This window comes from Balaenoptera physalus, assembly GCF_965194825.1.
Source record: "Balaenoptera physalus genome assembly, contig: HAP1_SCAFFOLD_1238, whole genome shotgun sequence".
Taxonomy (NCBI): domain Eukaryota; kingdom Metazoa; phylum Chordata; class Mammalia; order Artiodactyla; family Balaenopteridae; genus Balaenoptera; species Balaenoptera physalus.
This window is the reverse complement of record NW_028125558.1, coordinates 207,507-228,137: the sequence shown is the minus strand read 5'-3', so window position 1 is coordinate 228,137 and position 20,631 is coordinate 207,507. Positions and strand designations below refer to the sequence as shown.

The window sequence follows — 20,631 nt, the reverse complement described above, 5'->3', positions numbered from 1 at the left end:
GCGGGAGGCGCTCGCTGCGAGTGAGTGGTTCAGCTGGCCCCCGGCTCATTGTGCTTGCCTCACGCCGGCCCCAGTTGGCAGCAGCGCTGGAGGCCCCGGGCCTGTGACCACAAAGAGGGAGCCGGGGGCCGGACGGGAGCAGGCCGCCGGCGGCGGCGGCGGCGGCGGCGGCGGCGGCGGCGGCGCGGCGGCGGCGCCGGCTGAGGCCCAGGCCAGGCTCCCTCCCCTCAGCCTCCCGCCCGCCCGCCTGTCCCGCCCCCGCCGGCGGCGCCCCGCCCCTCCCCCAACCGCCAGACTAGCCTGGTGCGGGGGCCGCGCGCGAAAACGTGGGGGAGAAGCTGAGGCTGGAGTCGCCCGTGGTGGCCGAGCCCGCCGTCTACCCATGGCTGCTGCTGGTCTACGTGAGTGCCGCCCGTCCCCTCTTCCTGGACCTCCACCTCTCTTCCCCCAGGGCGCGCGCTGAGCCCACCGAGAAACGGAGCGACTCGAGTCGCCAGACCCTCTTTGGAGCCCCCCTTCCCGCCCTGCCTGCTTCTCCGCGGCCGTTTCCAGCCCCCGTGCGCAGGGTGGGCAGAGGGGAGCCGGGGCCGGCCGGGGGCACAGACTCGGCCGCGGGGACCCCGCGCTTCCGAGGGTCGCCCGAGCCGGTCTGCCATTGGCCCTGTAGGGCTGGGGACCCCGGTCCCCCCCCACCGGCCTGAACTGCTGGCGGGCTTGCCCTTCCGTACTTTATGATCTGACACGTCGGGTTTCTTTTTCCTGGCCAGCTTTACCATTACCTGCCCAGCTTTCCCAGCATCCCCTGATAATGTGTTAGATATTCAAGTTTTAGGGCCCGGTCCCAGCCCTATGGAATCAGCAACTCTGGTGGGGCTCAGTGATCTCTGTTACAACAGACCCTCCAGATGATTTTTATTCACCTTAAAGTTTGAAAATATCTGCATTGTCAGCTGGCCAAAGCATCCACCAGCAGGTGAAGGGGAGTGGCGCCTGGAAAAGATAGGGACTAGCCAAGGTAAGTACAGTAGCATTTGCCATGGTAGTAATGGAGAATGCCTTTTCTCCACTGGTTGGCACAGACTAGTAGTATCTGGGAGCAGTGGCAGGGTTATTTCGGATGCTTTACATTGCAATGTAGAGTGACCGCTGTCCTGGTTTGCCAGGGACTTCCCCTGTGTGAGCACTTAAAATCTCATCCTGGCAAACCCCTTAGCCTTGGGTTTGAAAAACTTAGGGAATAACATGAAATTTAGGGGAAACATGATCTAGGTTTTGGGCAAGTCACAAGTGCTAATTAAAGCTAAGCAAGTATGGACAACATCTAGCCTCCTTTACCCCTTTGCGGGGAGGTAAATCTTGATTGGGTGAGAGGACTTATTGTTAAGAGATCTTTGTAGAAACATCCCCTTCTGCTTAGTCCGCTGGTTCTCGGTTCTGGCTAGACATTGGCATCGTCTGAGGAGAGTTAAAATGATTGTATTGGTCTAGCATGACCAACCGTCGGTGTGAGGGTTTTTAAAAAGTGCTTCAGAGGATTCTAATGTGCAGCCAAATTTAGGTGCCACTGCTTAAGCTTTTGAACCGCTGCTACGTATTTTCACCTCATCTTGCTGTGAGAATATCCAACTGTAGTTGAGGTTTGTTTTTTTTCTTTTTCTTTTTTTAACTGTCTTATTATAAGATTTACTGTCTTAAATAAGATTGAATGTACAGAAACTCCTGCTAGTCCATCTGGTATAGCTGGATACCCGGAGTAATATCGTTAAGATATGTACCATTTAAGTATTGTGACTGGCCTTTTAAAAATTAACATATGCATTAAATTAGTATTGATAGTATAGATCTCTTTCGAAGTTGTCATGTTGGGGAGCTATACCTCTAATCTGCTGCCATTGCTAAATATCTGGACACCTCTTATTAGGAATTGCTTTAAAAAATCTTTAGGGATTAAAACCAAGATTGCTGTATTATTTGTACTGGGACCACAAAAACCTCACGAAGTTCCCCTGCTGTACCTTCTACCCCCATCTCTAACCCTTGGCAACTTCTAATCTGTTCTCCATCTCCACAGTTTTGTTATTTTAAGAATAATATGTAAACATAATCATGAATTACTTAATCTTCGGAGATTGGCTTTTAAAAAATTTTCCCTCGGCATCATTCCCTTGAAGTTCATTTCAATTTTTGCATATATTAATAATTTGTTCCTTGTTGTTGCTCGGTAGTATTCTATCATAAGATTTTATCACAATTTGTTTCAACATTCACCCATTGAAAGACATTTGGGTAGTTGCCAGTTTTCGGCTATTAGAAATAAAACTGCTATGAACATTTATGTGTAAGTTTCTGTGGGAACTTCATTAAGTTTTTGTTTCTTTTGGATAAATGCTCAAGAGTACAATTACTGCATTGTAGGGTGAATCTACTTTTAGGATTAAAAGAGACTGTCAAGCTGTTTCTCAGAGTGGCTAAACCATTTTATTTTCCCACCAGTGATGTGATATAATTTTTCTACGTACTCGCTAGCATTTGATGTTGTCACTATACTTTAATTTTAGTTATTCTCTGATATCTCATTATGGTCTTAATTTGCATTTCCCTGACGGCTAACGATGTTGAACATCTTTTCATGTGCTTCTTTGCCATGTGTATATTCTCTTCCATGAAATGTCTGTTCCTGTCTTCTGACTATTTTCTAGTTGGATTTTTTTAAGTTGTTTGGAGAGTTCTTTGTATATTATAGATACAAGTCATTTGTCTCCTATGGGGTTTTCAAATATGTTTTCCCACTGTGTAATTTGAGTTTTCATCCACTTAAAAGGATCTTCTATGAAGCATTTTTAACTTATTTTGATGAGATCCAATTTATCAGTTTTTGCTTTTATTGATCATACTTTCGGTGTCAAGTCTAAGAATTATTCACCTAGTTCTAGATGCCAAAGATTTTCTCCTATTTTTTTTTTCTAAAACTGTCCTGCTTTTACATTTAAGATTATGATCCACTTTGATTTAATTTTTGTGTAAGATGTGTAAGGTTTAGGTTAAGGTTCATTGTTTGTTTGTTTGTTTTTGTCGAGGGATGTCCAACTGTTTCAGTACCATTTTTTGAAAAGTCTATTCTTCCCTGATAGCTTTTGCACTGCTGTCAAAACCAAGTTAAATGTATTTGTGTCGGTCTATTTCTGGGTTCTCTGTTCCATTCCATTGATCTGTGTATCTACCCTCCATCATTATGGCGAAATCTTGAAATTGGGTAGATTAATTCCTCCCATTTTAATCTTCCTTTACAAATTGTTTTAGCTATTCTTCAGCCTCTTCCTACCATATAAATCTTAGAATAAGCTTGTCTATATCCACAAAAACCTTGAGGGCATTTTAAGAGTAATTGTGTTAAGCCTGTTAACTTGGGGAGAATTGACATCTTTATTATGTTGTGTTTTCTAATCCATGAACAAGGTATGTCTCCCTATTTGTTTGGGACTTTTAAAATTTTCTTCATCAGCATTTTGTAATTTTCAGTATAGAGGTCCTATAAATGTCTTATTGGGCTTCTATTTAAGTATTTATTTAGGTCAGTTGTAAATGGCATCACATATTTTTATTTAAGCTTCTACACATTTGTTATTAATATGTAATTTGATAAAATTGTGTGGATCTTGTACTCTAAAACATTTACAAACGAATATTATTTCTCAAGCTTTTTGTGGATTCCTTGGTATTTTCTCCATTTAGATTATCATCTCATCTTCAGATATAGACAGTTTTAGTTTTCCTTATTCAATATAATAGGATATATTACTATTCAACATTCAGTAGGATATATTCCTTCCTATTCAACATAGTAGGAATAGTTCTTTCATCTTTTAAATAAACTTTTTAAAAATTTAACTGTTAAATTTATCTATTTATTTATTTTTGCTTTATTTTCTTACTAGAACCTCCAGTAATATATTTAATAAAAGTGGTGAGAGCAGATATCGGTGCCTTGTTTCTGATCTTACAGAGAAAGCGTTCAGTCTTTCACAGTTAAATATAATGTCGGTATAGGTTGTTTGTAGATCATCTTTATGAGTTTCAGTATGTTCCTTTTCTATTCCTAGTTTGCTTGGAGTTTTTTTTCTTCTTTTTTTAAAATCATGAATGGGATTGGATTTTATCAAATGCTTTCTCTGCATTAATGATTAGGATCACATGACTTTTCCCCCTTAATCTGTTGGATATGGTAGATTACATTGTTTGATTTTCAAATATTTAACCAACTTTGCATAACTGGAATAAATACCGCTTGGTCATGGTATATTATTCTTTTTATATATTTCTGGATTTAATTTGCTAATATTTGGCTGAGGATTTTTACAGCCAATTTCATAAAAAATACTGGGCTGTAGTTTTCTTCTTTCTATACTGTCCCAGTCTGGTTTTGGTATCAAGGTAATACTGGCTTCATAAAATTAATTAGGAACTGTTCCCTCTACTTCCGTTTCTTATCAAGTCATGTAAAATTGGTGTTAATGCTTTAAGTCTTGGGTAAAAGTGAAACATCTAAGCCTGAATATTTCTTTTGGGAGTTTTTAAATGAAAAATCAGTGTTTCTCATAGTTACAGGAAAATTGAGATTGTCTCTTTCATCTTGGCTGAGTTTTGGTAATTTTGGGTGTAGACGCATTGGTCCATTTCATCCACAGTTTTGAATTTATAGTGTAGACTTGTTCATAATAACGTGTCCCTTATTAACCTGCAGGATATGTCATGGTATCCCTGGTTGCATTTCTGATATCTGTGATTTGTGCCATCTCTCTTTTTATCTTTATCAGTCTTGCTACATCTTTCTTGATTAGATTGTTTATTTTGAAGAACCAGCCTTTTGTTTCATTGATTTCCTCCCCCCCCCCATTTTCCTGTTTTTAGTTTCATGGATTTTTGTTTCATCTTTATTATTTCCTTCTTTCTGCTTGTTTAGTGTTTTTTCCTCTTCCGTTTTTACTATTTTAATATAGAAAATTAGACTATTTCTTTGAAATATTTTCTTTCCCAATTTAGTGCTATAAACTTGCCTTTCAGCATTGCTTTCACTTCATTCCACAAACGTTGATCTGTTATATCTCCATTTTCTTTTATTCTATGCATTTAAAATTTTTTCCTTGACTTTTTACCCATGAGTTATTTGGAATTGTGATGTTTAGTTTTCATGTGATTGAAGATTTTCCTGTTGTCTTTCTGTTATTGATTTCTAGTCTGGTTCCATTATGGCTAGAGAACATACTCTCTCTGATTTTAATTCTTTTAAATCTGCTAATGTTTTTTTATCACCCAGTGTATGGTATATGAGTGAATGTTCCATGGACACTTGAATATGTATTCTGCTTTTATTGAGTGTGTTCTTTAAATGTCAGTTATATCCTGTTGATTGATGATGTTTTCAGTTCTTCCATACCCTTGCTGATTTTTCTCTCTGGGAGTTCTATAAATTGCTGTGTTGAAGTCTCAAATAATAATTGTGGATTTGAAATTTTCTCCTTTTACCTTTTTCAGTGTTTGCTTCATGTGTTTTGAAGTTCTGTTGTTTGGTGCACACGCATTTAGTATCACTAGGTCATCTAGGTGGATTATTCCTGTTATCTTTATGTAATGACCCTCTTTGCCCCTAATAATTTCCTTTGCTCTGAAATCTACTTTATCTGATATTAATATAGCCATTTCTGCTTTTTCTGATGAATGTTCACATGATATACCTTTTTCATCCTTTTACTCTGAACTACCAATATCATGATGTTTAAAGTAAGCTTCTTATAGACAGTATATAGTTGGATCATGCTTGTGATTTTTTCATCTACTCTTCCAATGTCTGTCTTTGACTTGGCTATTTAGATCATTTACAGTTAATGTAACGATTGCTATGTTAAAGATGAGGTCTAGCATTTTATTTTTTTTATGTTTATTTTTTATTTTATTTTTTTCACACACACACACACTGTATTTTATTTTTACAAGAGATAAATAGACTGACAACAAGCATTCTACATGGATGACCACAACAAAAGCAACAATGATTGCAATTACCAAACATGAAACACACTCATGCTATGTCATAATATTGACATTCAGTCCAGTAATCCTCCACTGTAACAGCTCCTTTACTTTGCAGTGAAAATTGATTTGTATATTCTTTGCCTCTGAGTCCTTGTGAGATTTTTTTTTAATTCAGACGGAAAGTCACAAAAATTATACTCATCCTCATCAGTTCACTCAGTCCCATGTAATTAAATTTTTTTTCATCTTGATCTTTTGTTAGCACTTTTATGAGTTCATCAGTTTTTCATTAGAGTTCTGAAAATGCTTATTCATTCAGTTCAGTAGTACAGTCAGTTACCAGAAACCTGTACTTGTCAGAGTCTTTTCCATGAATTTCTTGAAGATGAAACCCTTTTATAGGAACATATTTGCCAAAGCATCAGAGTACACCCAGAACTGTCTGTAAATGAGAAAAGACTTAAAAATGACCACAGTTAAAGATTTGATGAAAGTTCATAATAATGCAGTTGACAAGAAAATTAGTTATTTCTGAGATATACATTTTAAAGTAATAACTAGGATTATTACTTATAACATTATACCAGAACATATAAGATTTTTAGAAATTTCATGTAATGTCTGAAACATTTATATTAACATATTTCCATACATATTTCAATACAAATACAAATATAAGATTTTTAGAAATTTCATGTAATGTCTGAAACATTTATATTAACATATTTCCATACAAATAACCCAATGAAAGTTTAGTATTAGTTGTTTTGTTTGTTTGTTTTTTTATACTGCAGGTTCTTATTAGGCATCAATTTTATACACATCAGTGTATACATGTCAATCCCAATCGCCCAATTCAGCACACCACCATCCCCACCCCACCGCAGTTTACCATTTTATTTTTTGTTTTGTCTTTTACCTCAGTTTCTCAATCCTGTGTTTCTCTTATTTTGCCTTCTTGTGGGTTACTTAAACATTTTTTAATAAGTCCATTTTAATCTAATTTATTTATAATCGTTTGTGGATACTGTTTGTATAGTTTTCTTAGTGGTTGCTTTTGGCATTACACTATACATATGTAACTTATCATAGCCTACTGGAATCAGTGGTTTATTACTTCAAGTGAAGTTTCAAAATTTTACTTCCATTTAGGTCTCTTAATAGTCCCCAGTTTTAAAGTATGATTTTCTGTAGTATTTCCTTTATATACATTGAGAACCACATCAGATGGTGTCATAATTTTTGCTTTGACCATCAGAGGGAATTTAAGAAACTCATGAGGCTAATGATAGTCTCTTATATTTATCCCACTTGTTTTCACCCATTCCATTGTTCCCCTTTTCTTTCTGAAGTTGCCAGTCTTCTGTTATTTTTTTTTATGTTTGCATAACAGTAGGTGATATCTGGGCTTTCCAGTGCCATTGGATATGAGTTTCAGGAAACACTGAGCCTGGCTCACTTAATGCTACTGAGTTGGAGGGTTTGTATACGTTGGGCCTGTTGGCACAGCAGATGCTAGCAGATTAGACTAATGCTGATGGGACTAGTGCCACAGGAGGATGCATTCCCATTCAGGCTATGCTGCTGCTACAGTAGATCAAATCCCCCTCTACCCCAAGTGTGGGGCAGTGACCTGCTGCTGTCACTGCTTCTTTATTAGGCTGCTTTCGCCTCAGGTGTGTGGTGGGATCCCTTGGAAGCTGCTGCTGCTGTCAATCACAGGGTTAAATTCATTTTAGAAATACTTAAATATAAATATATAGCCTGGCTCTTGTAGGACCTCTGTATTTGTTTTTTTATTGCTTTCATACGAATTACCACAAATTGAGTGACTCAAAACATCGTAAATTTATTACCTTACAAGTCTGACATTGGTCTCAATTGAGTAAAGTAAAAGTGTTGGCAGGATCGACAGATGAATGGATAAAGCTGTGGCACATATATACAATGGAATATTACTCAGCCATAAAAAGAAATGAAATTGAGTTATTTGTAGTGAGGGGGATTGACCTAGAGACTGTCATACAGAGTGAAGTAAGTCAGAAAGAGAAAAACAAATACCGTATGCTAACACATATATATGGAATCTAAAAAAAAAAGAAAAAAATGGTTATGAAGAACCTAGGGGCAGGACAGGAATAAAGACTCAGCCATAGAGAATGGACTTGAGGACACAGGGAGGGGGAAGGGTAATCTGGGATGAAGTGAGAGAGTGGCATGGACATATATATACTACCAAATGTAAAATAAATAGCTAGTGGGAAGCAGCCACAAAGCACAGGGAGTGGAATCCTGCAGTGTTTGCTGATGGGTCATTTTGGAAGAGCTGACTTTCAGTCTGAAGCTCTGCCTGTTTGCATCTGAAGAATCTGCATTTAAGGAGAGGGTGTATGAGGAAGGGGGTGTATGAGGGACAAAGGTGTCCTGGGTGCAGATGAGCCAGGACCTGACCAGCTGCCTTTTGGGTCCTCTGGTCCCATCTCTTGGTCTGTGCCTCATCTGCATCATCACTGTCCCCGCTGGCACCCCTGGGGTGTTGTTGTCTGAGTGAGATTTCCCTGGTGCCCCTGCTCTCCTCCCCTCCTCCTGCTGGTTGGGGAGGGAACTGCTTGTTGTGTGGTCTGTACTCCTGAGGCACGAAGGACCCTGTAGCATGGACCTGCAGAGTGTGGGATGTGGTCCCAAGAGCATGGGGCCCACATAGGACACAACATCGGGGCATGACCAGTATTAGGGCTGCCTCATCACTGACAGGGAATGTTGTCCAGATCGTGCTCGGGAGGGTGTGGTGGGTGGCCTGGGACCCTAGAGGCCCCATTCCTATCCTGGAGCTTGGAGAGTGCATCCCCATGGGCTCCAGATTCACCCCATATCTCAGCCATATCCCTCTGTCCTGTCTTTGAACTCAGGAAAACGAGTTCTCTTGTCCACAACATAGGCCTGGTCCTGTTGGTATTAGGATTCTTTAAGTTAGGCATCCTGGGATAGCTCTTTTTAGGCCTGAGAAGGAACAACTCAGGAGTGTACAACAATTTCAGATGAAACTAATATTCAATGACTATCTCTAACTACTCGGTTGTTGACTTCTATTAGTCATTATTCTCCTGGTTTTAGCTCTGATGTGGGGATTACAGAGGAGTCAACATTTAAATCTTCATAATCTGTGTATTTGTAGCTTCAGTATCATTACTGACCCATAGTTTTTTATGGTTTGGGAAGAGTTATTGATTTCATGTGTCATGTAAAGGATTCACAATGATGATAGGGCAATTAAGATTACAATAATGGCTAGTAAATTGTTCACATTTTCTCTACCTGTGCATCTATTGTATGCAAGTGAGTTAGTTTAGATGTCAATATTAGTGAAATGATATAGAGGACTAGAGAACTTATTTTAAAAATCACTATTAATGTGTGATGATGAAAATGTAAAAGTTCTTCCATAATCGGTGATGTTGTATCTTGAGAGCCTAGATGAAAGTGATATGCCTTAGTAATATACAGGATTTTAGCCTATGATTTAACTTTGACAAAGCTACATCACTTTTTACTTTTATCTCATTTATTGAGAAAGACATAATTGTTATGGTGTTGGCTTGAAACTGGTTGAAAAGGACTTGAGTCCTTCCTTATTTCACATTTACATAGGTAGGATCTTGAAACATAGGATATGGTGGAGGGCATTCGTGTAACCATTCTAGGTTAGGAGTAGCAATTTCCACTGCTAAGACTTCTTGTTTAGATGCAAATGCTTTTCAAAGTATGAAGATTATTAGCATTACTGCTGCTACGGAGATGAATGAGCCTAAAGATAAAATATTTCATGTTGTGTGTGCCTCAGGGTACTCAGACTAACGTAGTGACATCCCTGAGAGGCCAAGAAAGTGCTGCAGGAAGTCATATTTACTACTACAAATATACTTGTGAAGTGAATTTTTGCTCATGCTGAGTTAACTGTATAACCTGAGAATAGTGGGAATCAGTGTAGGAAGCCTCCTATAATAGTGAAGACTGCTCCCATGGACATTAGGTCACGGAAGTGTGCTACTACATAGTATGTATCCTGGAGGACAATGTCTGGGGATGAGTTGGCTAAGATGATTCCTGTCAAACCACCTACTGTAAAAAGAAAAACTAAAGCCTAAAACTCATAGTATAGTGGGAGGTCATATAATATTACCTCCGTGAACAGTTGCTAACCAGGGACTTCCCTGGTGACGCAGTGGTTATGAATTCGCCTGCCAATGCAGGGGACATGGGTTCGAGCCCTCGTCTGGGAAGATTCCGCATGGCGCGGAGCAAAAAGCCCATGCACCACAACTACTGAGCTGCCCTCTAGAGCCTGCAAGCCACAACTACTGAAGCCCACGCGCCTAGAGGCCGTGCTCTGCAACAAGAGAAGCCACTGCAATGAAAAGGCCGTGCACCGCAACCAGAGAAAGCCCACGTGCAGCAACCAAGACCCAACGCAGCCAAAAAAAAAAAGAAACGAGAAAGAAAACTTAAATAAAGAGTTGCTAATCAGCTAGATACTTTTACTCCTGTAGGGATAGAAGTAATTACGGTAGCTGATGCAAAGTATGCTCCTGAGTCGACAGCTATCCCTATGGTAAACATATGATGGGCCCACAAGAGAAATCCTAAAAAGCCAGTGGACGTGACTCATACTAGTCCCAAATAGCTGAAAGGCACTTTTTGTCCTAAATAGTATGTAATGATATGTGAGATTATAACAAAGCCTGGTAGGCCATGAATACAGACTTCAGGGTGACCAAAGAGTCAGAATAGGTGTTGGTATAGGATTCAGTCTCCTCCTGCAGGGTCAAAGAAAGTAGTGTTTAGATTTCTGTCTCTTAACAATATGGCAATTCTGGCTGCTCAGACTGAGAGTGGTAATTATAGTAATATGGCTATAGTTGGGAAAGATTAAACAAATACTGGTGTTTGGTATTGGGATATGACTGATAGTTTTGTATTAAAGACTATAGTAATAAAAGTAATAGCACCAAGAATTGAAGAGACACCTGCTAAATGTAAGGAGAAAATGGTTAGATCGACAGAGGCTCCTTCATGGGCCAGATTGCAGGCTAGAGCTGAATATAGGGTTCCACTTGTACCAGAACCAGCTTCTACTATTGGTGATATGAGTAAGAGTAAGAATGATGGGGGAAGTAGTCAAAAGTTTATATGATGTACTGGGGGAAATGCTACCTCAGGTGCCCCAGTTATTAGTGGCCCAAGTCAGTTTTCAAATCCTGAAATCATAATGGGTACAACTATAAAGAAAATTATTACAAGTGCAGGGACTGTTATGACTACCTTACAGATTTGGGCATCTCCAAGTAGCGCTCCAGGTTAGCATAGGTCAGCCAGGATTAATATACTTAAGGCGCTGCCTGCTACTCCAGCTCAAGCACCAAATAGTAAAGATAAAATGCCGATATCTTTGTGATTTGTTGAAAATAATCAGCAGTGTATGAACAGAGGTAAAATGACTGAGCTAGCATTCGACTGTAAATCTAAAGACAGAGATTGAGCCCTCTTTCTGGCAAACCCTGTGGTGAATCAACAGATTGAATTGTAACTTGAGAGAAGCAGCTTCAATTCTGCCGGTGATTTTCCTGCCTTTTTTTTTCTTCTTTTTTCTTTCTCAAAGGGAGGAGAAGTAGATTGAAGCCAGTTGACTAGAGGATTTGCCTGTTAACTAAAATTTCCTGGGGTTAAAACTCATCAATCTCGTAAGGATTTGGCTTAATTACAGTGTTTGCTTTGCATTCAATTGATATAGGAGAAAGTCCTGCAGTCCTTATTTTTAGAAATTAAGTAAATTGTACTTGTTTAGGGTTTTGAAAGCTCTTGGTCTAAGCTAACCTAAATTCCTAGTCCAGCACTGATAGGATGGGTGTTATGGGTAGTAATCGTGTGGCTATTATGATGAGTAATGATAGGAAAGTTATTTGTTTTGTATGTTCAAATTGTTGTACTTTTGTGTTGTTTAATGAAGGGAATATAGTTAGTGATGTGGGTTATGTTAGCTGCAAGTAGAAGTATATGCTGAGGACTGCTGTGATGGCTATTAGTGTTGGTAGAATGATGTTATCATTTTTGTTATCTCTTGGATAATTATTCATTTGGGTCAAAACCCTGATAATGGTGGGCGACCTCCTAATGACACTATAATGCTGAGGATAAGGATCCTGATGGGAGGTGTTTTATCTCATGTGTGTGATAATGATACCCTTGTAGTACATGATCTGGGTATAAATAGGAAGAAGATAGTGTTGTTATGATATAAATTAGTATGTTTAGGATTGTTATACTTGGAATATACATTATAATAGCTGTTATTCATCCTATATGGGCAACTGATGAGGAGGCTGTAATTTTTTCCAGGTGAGTATGGCTAAGTCTGCCTCAGCGTCCAACTATGATTTATAATATCACTATGATTAACAGTATGTTTAGGTTGATGGATGGTGACATGTGGTATAAAACTGATAGGGGTGCAATTTTGTCATGTTGATAGCATCAGGCCTGCTGTTCATGGAATGCCTTGAGTTACTTCGGGCACTCAGAAGTGAAATGGGGAATGTCCTACTTTTGTGACAAGGACGATTGTCATGATAGTGGATGCTGCTGGATTAAAGATTTTTGTAATCCATTGTGTTCTTTGACCAGAGTATATTAGATTAATGATAATAGCCATTATAAGTAGTATTGATGTGGTGTATTGTTTTAGAAAATATTTGTTGGATGCTTCTGTAGCTTATGGGTTCATGTTTTTTATTAGAATGGGGATACCATTAACCAGTGTGAGCTTGTTACTACAATTATATTTCCTGAAATAATGGTCAGTAGAATGATAGTAAAAAACAATGAGAGTTTATTAGTACAGGAAGGATATACAACAATATTTTGGGGGTATGGGCCTTGAAGCTTTCTTAGAGAACCTTACTATATAGCATTGTGGTGTAATGTGGTAGCATGGAGAATGTAAAATTCTTAGAAATAAGTTCAATTCCAGGAATAAGCGCATTTAAACCTCTATCATTTACTTTATCAAAGTAACTCTTTAGTCAAACATATTTCTTAAGTTTGCTGTGGGTTGCCTGGTATGATGACAGGTAGTGAAAACTCTCATATACATAGGGCTAATGTTAGTAGTAAAAAGATTTTTTATAAGAGATGTATACGTTGATCATATCAAAATTGTGGGTAGGATGCTCGAATTCATCGAAAGGAGATTGTTAGATGTGTTTTAATGATGACTTGGGCTGTATATAATTCTGGCACGTAGGGATTGTCGAATGCTCCTAAAAATAGAATGTTGTGGAAATGTTTATTATAAGGAAATTGACATATTCTCTAGGAAGGACGGGGTGAATGGGCCTGCTACATTTTCTACATTGAAGACATAGACAGGTTTTGATTCTACTTCTGTTAAATCAAGTGGGGCTTCATTGGATTTCTGCTACTGCGGAGATAATCAAATTCTGGGTAGGGGTCAGGAGAAAATTAGTCATAGGTGTTCTTGTGTAATAATTACTGTTGAAAGTGTAAATGATCCATTTAGCATTAGGACTGAGAATAGAATAACTGCCAGCAAGACTTCATATGAGATTGTCTGTGCTACTGTCCGTAGAGCTCCAGTGAGTGAGTATTTTGAATCTGAAGCTCAACCAGATCAGAGGATGGAATAAATGGCTAGGCTTGATATGGCTAATATAAATAGTATGCCTACATTTATATCAATTAGTGGATAAGATATGGGAAGAGGAATTCATGTTGTGAGAGCCAGGGTTAAGGCTAGCATTGGGGCAATAATATATAAATTGATGATGTTGATGGTCATGGTGGTTCTTTAATAAATAATTTGAATGTCTCAGTAATGGGTTGTAATAATCCATAGGGGCTGATGACTTTTGGCCCTTTCTGGATTTGTATATAGCCTAGGATTCTCCATTTAGTTAATATGAGGAATGCTATGGTGAATTAAATTGGGTACTTTGTGAAAGAATGTTGATTATAAATATATTCTTAGGAAGAGAACTTGAACCACTGCAGATAAATGTTTCAGTTTTACCTAATTACCGGGCTCTGCCACCGTAACAAACCCTGTTCTACAGTAGGGTATGTATAAATTAACTGAATGTAGATTATATCATCATTTAGTTTGAAGACATTTTGTAAAGTAAGCCGTATTGCTCTTGTCCTTTCATACTGGAAGAAATCTGCAATAGACAGAAACCAACCAGGATGACTCCAGTCTGAACTCAGATCACGTGAGACTTTAATCGTTGAACAAACAGACAATTAATAGCAGTTATACCATTGAAATGTCGTGATCCAGCATCAAGGTCATAAAACATATTGCTGATATGAACTCCAGAATACAATTACTCTGTTATCCCTAGTAAAACTTGTTCCGTTGATCAGTGGTTTAGAAGAACAGGTGATAAAGCATTTTGACTAGCTGGTCTAGATTTTAATCACTCAGAGGCAGTTTTATTCTCCAAAAAATAAATGGCGCACGGGCTCAAGGCACACCGGCTTCAGTACTTGTGGCACGCAGGCTCAGTAGTTGTGGCCCACTGGCTTAGTTGCTCCGTGGCACGTGGGAAATTCCCAGACCGGGGATCGAACAGGGTCCCCTGCATTGGCAGGCGAAATCCTAACCACTGCATCACCAGGGAAGTCCCAGAATCGCAGTCTCCCTTTTAATATACCTTAAGCCCAAAGAATCCATGGAAAATTGTTACAGAAAATAAGACAAAAAAATATTGTAAGGACTATAACAGAAGCATATAATACACAGTTCATATAGACACATCCCAAGCAGTTACAAAGTATATTAAAAGGGAGGCTGCGATTTTAAAAGAATAAGATAAATTATACCCACAAACTCCCAGTCTTTCCTGAAACATTGCAATCTGAAACCCTATTGTAGGAAGCAGAAGATTCCAGGAGACATTCTACAAATGAAGGACTCTAAACCCTGTGGTTGGAAAAGGAATTCTGGAAGGAAGGTATCCTCACCCAAGGAGAGCAGGTTCCTATACTTCTCTAACATCACACCCCTGTAGAATTCCCATTGATCTTGGTCCAGGCATTGTCACTCCTCTTGAGAGAAATCTATGGCCACATCCTGGAATGGCAGCAGTCCCTGAAATTAAAAGTACACATGCCATGTGGCCATGGGAAGAGTTCATAATGTGACCCAAGAAGAAAACAGCAAGTTAAGAGAACTGGTTTTAATTATAGAAGACTGTCTTCAATTATCCACTAATATATATATATTTACAAAGTAACTTTCTCTACCTTATTTGTAACTACAAGAAAAGAGTATGGCATGTGATCCACAAAACCAGTGTAGAGACTATACTTATCTGGAAAAGAAATGATAGAATGATGGTTTCAACACAGGCATATGCATTTTTGAGTGTTTTATTTATATCAAACTGGATAAAATGTGTGTATTTCTCAGACAGAAAAGACATGTCGAGGTAGAAATGTACCTTTCAACTATTCATGGGTACACAAGTACACTGGGGAGATTTTAAAAGTGCAGATCGTGATTCAGTAGGTCTGGTGGGCCTGAGTTCTGTTTTTTCCTCAAGCTCATTTTTAACTAGTGATGCCACAGTCTCTGATTCATTAACCACAGTTGGGAATAGCAGAGACATAATTAGAAAGGTAAAAATTCATATTTAACTTTGAACTTAAAGTGTTTTATGGATTTTACACCTTTAATAGAATAGTAAGCACAGCAGCAACAATCATTTGTGAATATTTACTATAGACTGTGTATCTTTCTTTCTTGTGTAGGATTCCAGGAAAAAGGCCTGGGCTGCGGCCACAGTGGGCCGGCCCCCCAGGCCGGGCCGCCCCTCCAGGACCCCCAGAAGGGCTCCTGGAGGCTCCAGGCGGCTTCTCCCCCGGCGCCACCCTCCCTCCCGGAAGGCCTGGGGGCAGAGCGGTCCCACCTCCTCGCCCAGAACGGATCCCGCGTTTCCGCAGAGCTGGAACTCCCGGCTCGGGGTCTCTTCCCTCCGCCGTCACTGAAGTGCCCCGGAGCCCGAAGGGAGGGCGGCCTCACTGAGGCTGCCGGCTCTGGAGGGGCCCCGGCGGCCAAAGCCGCGACAGTCCTGGGGATCGCGGGCCGGGTAAGTGGGCGCCAACCCTCCTCCTGGTCTGGTGCCCGGGCGTCAGTGCAAGACCAGCTTCTGAGGGGCAGGGGTTCGCTGCCACCCGCCGCTGCTGTGCAGAAAGAGCGGCCCCCAGCGTTCTGGTCCCGGGGAACTTCGGTCCCTCCTCTCGCCCCTGCCCTCGGCCTGGCTCGCGGGGCCTGGTGGGCGTGGGGAGTGGGTCGGCCTGAGCGTCCTGAGGGGAAACGGGGAAAGGGAGGCGCAGGGTCCGGTTGGAGCGTCAGCGCCCCTCCTCCTGACTGCGGGGAAAGCAGCTGAAAACGCATCCCCAGGCTCGGAGGTCCCTTGTTCAGCCGAGTCTCTCTGCGCTCCTTCCTCCCTGAGCTAAAGTACTGGGGGGAGGGGACAGGGGAGGGGAATGGCGCAGGTAATGGGGAACATCAAAAGGTGATTGTTAACTAAGGAAAACCAGCTCTCCCAAGGTGAGGAATGTAGCGCTTTTCTTTGTATGGGAAGATGCAAGCGTCTGGGCTCACTGAAATCATTCCTTTGATATGCACCTCAGCTCGCTGGGGCCAGCATTCTGTATTTGCATATCCTGAGTTCCTCAGGGCCTGCTGGCTCACACTGGAGGGCTGCAAGTGCTGATGTCTGTGACATCCTTTTTTTACTGATATGGCAAGAAATATTCCATTTCTTACAGGCTTGAGGGGCAGAGAGTGAAAAAGAGTAGGAGAATCTCACTCAGCATGTAATTTGGCATATATATATATATATATATATATATATATATATATATATATATATATATATATATATATAATATTTATATTTAACTGTGCTAATAGAGACTCTCAATTCCAATCAATTTGTACTACTGCCCTCTATGTATTAATTTCATCAGTATCATATAAAAAATGCCTATAAAGTTGACATAATCCATTTAAACAGGATAATTATTTTTAAAGGAAACATAATAGAAATATAACAACAAAACCCTTACCACCAAAGGCTGTGTGTGGAACAACCTAAATATATGTTCCATTGTTAAAATATTGAAAGATGTATTCAGTAGAAATATCAACAAAATGAAAAATAATAAGGGCAGCGGAATGCTGAAATATTGTATCTTTATCATTAAAGTGGCAGAAAATCATTTATTAGTAGGCAGTGAGGGCAGAGGATGCCTGATTTTTATATCTTTTTCATATTTGTGCAGTTGTTTCAGCAAGTAACTTAAAGAAAAGATGGAAAAACAAGGAGGTTTGTGCCTGAGATCATGTTGATGTGAAACCAGGGATGGCCACCTTGTGCCAGGTGCGTGAAGTTTACCTGGCCAGGTAGACCGCAGAGCTCCTGAGAAGCCAGGGTTGGAATTCTTCTGCTGGTTGCCCCTTAGCTTCTGTGACTTGATTGATTTTGAGTCATGTTGGGGGATAGACCTGATCACAGGAAATGGGTGGAAATAGAGTGATTTGGGGAGCAGCTAACGACATTCATCACAGCTCATGGCCTGATTGAATTTTAAAAAACAGGAAAACAAATGCTTCTTATGGAATCAGAGAATGTGAGGGGTGGACAATCCCAGAAAATGAGAAACACCCATCCCATTTTCCAGATGAGAAAACAGAGGCCCAGCAAGGTGAAATCCCTCACCCAAGTTGCACCTCTCTCTCCTCCCCACTACATGGTTCATGAAAGTAGGACTCTTCCTGTCTTGATCACTGCTGAACTCCAAACAGGGCCAGGCATCTAGCAGCTGCTTCAAAAATTTTGGTTGGGCTTCCCTGGTGGTGCGGTGGTTGAGAATCTGCCTGCCAATGCAGGGGACGCGGGTTCGAGCCCTGGTCTGGGAAGATCCCACATGCCGCAGAGCAACTCGGCCTGTGAGCCACAATTACTGAGCCTGCGTGTCTGGAGCCTGTGCTTGGCAACGAGAGGCCACGATAGTGAGAGGCCCGTGCACCGCGATGAAGAGTGGCCCCCGCTTGCCACAACTAGAGAAAGCCCTCGCACAGAAACGAAGACCCAACACAGCCATACATACATACATACATACATAAATAAAAAGAATGTAAGCAGACAAGAATAGCATTAAAAAAAAATTTGGTTGACTGGATGAACAACGCTATTTCTTTCTTTCTCACTCTTATTCAGGACTGTGCCAAGAACTCCCCAGGTTGCAATGTAATTCGATAAATGTAAATATTAATTGAGTTTTGGTGTGATGAGGGCTTAGGCTTTGAAGGTTACAGATTTGGTTCAGATCCTGGTTCTGCCACTCAATAGCTGTTTGGCTTTGGGAAAATTACTAAACCTCTCTGAGCTTACTTCCTCCTTTGTAAAGTGGGGATAAAACTATCTGAGCCAGCAGAGCACCTGCATCCGGGATGTGCACTAAGTATTGGTCTTTCTCACTCTCCCACTCCTTCCCTCTGTTCTTCCCCAAGAAGATGTATAGAAGGATATAGTAGTTTTAAAAAAAATTAATTTAATTATTTTTGGCTGCGTTTGGTCTTCGTTGCTGCGTGTGGGCTTTCTCTAGTTGCAGGGAGCGGGGGTTATTGTTTGTTGCGGTGCGTGGGCTTCTCATTGCGGTGGATTCTCTTGTTGCGCTTGTTGTGGAGCACCAGCTTTAGGCGCGCAGGCTTCAGTAGTTGTGGCCTCCAGGCTCAGTAGTTGTGGCGCATGGGCTTAGCTGCTCCGCAGCATTTGGGATCTTCCCTGACCAGGACTCGAGCCCAGGTCCCCTGCCTTGGCAGGCAGATTCTTAACCACTGCGCCACCAGGGAAGTCCGATACGGTACTTTTTAAAAAGGGGTTTTAATTTATTTCAGAAAATATACATTTTTCTTGTAGAAAAGTTTATTCCCCTATAGAAACATAGACACGCAAACCACTCCAAATGCTGTATTCTATGGGTTAGATATTATCAGTCACATTTTATAAGTAATTGGGCAAATGCCAAAGCACTAGCTACTGGGGAGTAAGAAGACTCAAATCTGGGGTGCCCCCCACCCCAATTTCAAGAGCATGGTGTGTTTTTCAAATCCATGTTTCATCTGGTCTTTGTTTCTCATCCATATTCTGTGTCTGCCTTTCACCAGAAGGCTCAGATCCTCCGCTTTCACACCCTCCCGGCTGGCTGTGCCCCAGCTCCCGCCCTGGAACCTCTGAATGCCTGGGTGTGCCTGCTCCCCCTGTGCATCACCAGCTTTGCCAGGGAGCTGCTGTATCGTGCACTGCTTGCTGTGCCCAGAGTACCTGGACCCTTCTGGTACATGAAGTACACCCTCATCACCATGTGTGCACGCCCATCCCCTTACCTTATATCCTGCCTCTAAGCCAGGGTTGGGGGTGACTACAGTGTGCATTCAGCTGTGTGTGAGGTGCTGGGATCAAAGTGAAGTTCCCAACTTTTGAAGTTGCTGGCTTGAGGGGCACACAGTGATTTAAAATCAGGTCACCTGACTTAAAGGGGGGACTGATTGATTTAAAGCCAAGGCAGCTGACTTAAAGCCTGCGTCCCTCAGCTGCAGGACGAGACCAGCTTTGGCGGTACACGGGTTCGCTCCAAGGCAGGACTGCTTTTCAGGAAGAGCTTCCAGTAGTGCCTTAGTGCAGGGGGACTTGGTCTGTGGTCTTGCCCCTGCCCTCAGAGGGGGGCCACCTGCTCTTCTGGAGAATCAGGGAGGGGGAAGTGCAGAGTCCCAGCTGGAGTTGCGTCACCCTTGTCTGATGGCAAGGAAAGGGGGGCAGGGCTGTGTGGTGTCCTGGGGCTGGACTCACCAGGTCGACTCAGCCTCTCAGCCCCCTAACCTCCCCTCACACACCCCACAAGAGTTTTCAGTAATATGTAATTGCGCCTTAGGTTCTCGGTCTTCAAACTCATACCCAGGCTCCCAGATCCCTTGATTCAGCCTATTCCTCTGTGCTCTTTCTTCTGTTACATACAGTCCGAGAGGGAGGGGCTGGGGGATGGGACTGGAGGGATCCCGGCAGCACTGGCCTCAGCTGACTAAAGAGATCCGGGGCCTGCGCTATCACACATGTGCGAGGACCCTTAAGGCGGAATCGAGGGGGCCAGTTAGAGGCAGTGCTTGCTGCCTCAAGTGAGTATGGATCACCATCGGGTGGGGAGCATGCTGACCCCTGAGAAGTACTGTTAGGAGGATGTGTTCCTCCCTCGGCTTCAAGGACGTGGGTGGGCTTCAGGGCTCCAGTTCCTCTCCAGGCCTCCAGGTCCGACTGCACCACAGCGGGCTTGCAGACCTGTCTTCCTGTCCCAGAACTTGCCAGGCTCCAGGAAGAATCCAGACTGCAGAAATGGTGCCTGAGCACTCCAGCGTAAGAAGTGCTGTCCCTGGGGACCCAACAGTGGAGGGAGGAAGGGTGAAGGGACTGGGGGTTAGGGTAGGGAGGGGTGGCTGCCCTGGGAGACATTGAGAGAAATATC

At 41.6% G+C, this 20,631-nt stretch overlaps 1 long non-coding RNA gene across 1 annotated transcript; it reads left to right on the top strand.

Annotated features, from left to right (window-relative positions):
* The first annotated feature begins 219 nt into the window (after positions 1–219).
* Positions 220–15,580, top strand: LOC309653813. Its single transcript, XR_014259530.1, has 3 exons — positions 220–401; positions 897–1,015; positions 14,978–15,580. It is a non-coding gene; the product is annotated as an uncharacterized lncRNA (long non-coding RNA).
* Positions 15,581–20,631: the final 5,051 nt, after the last annotated feature.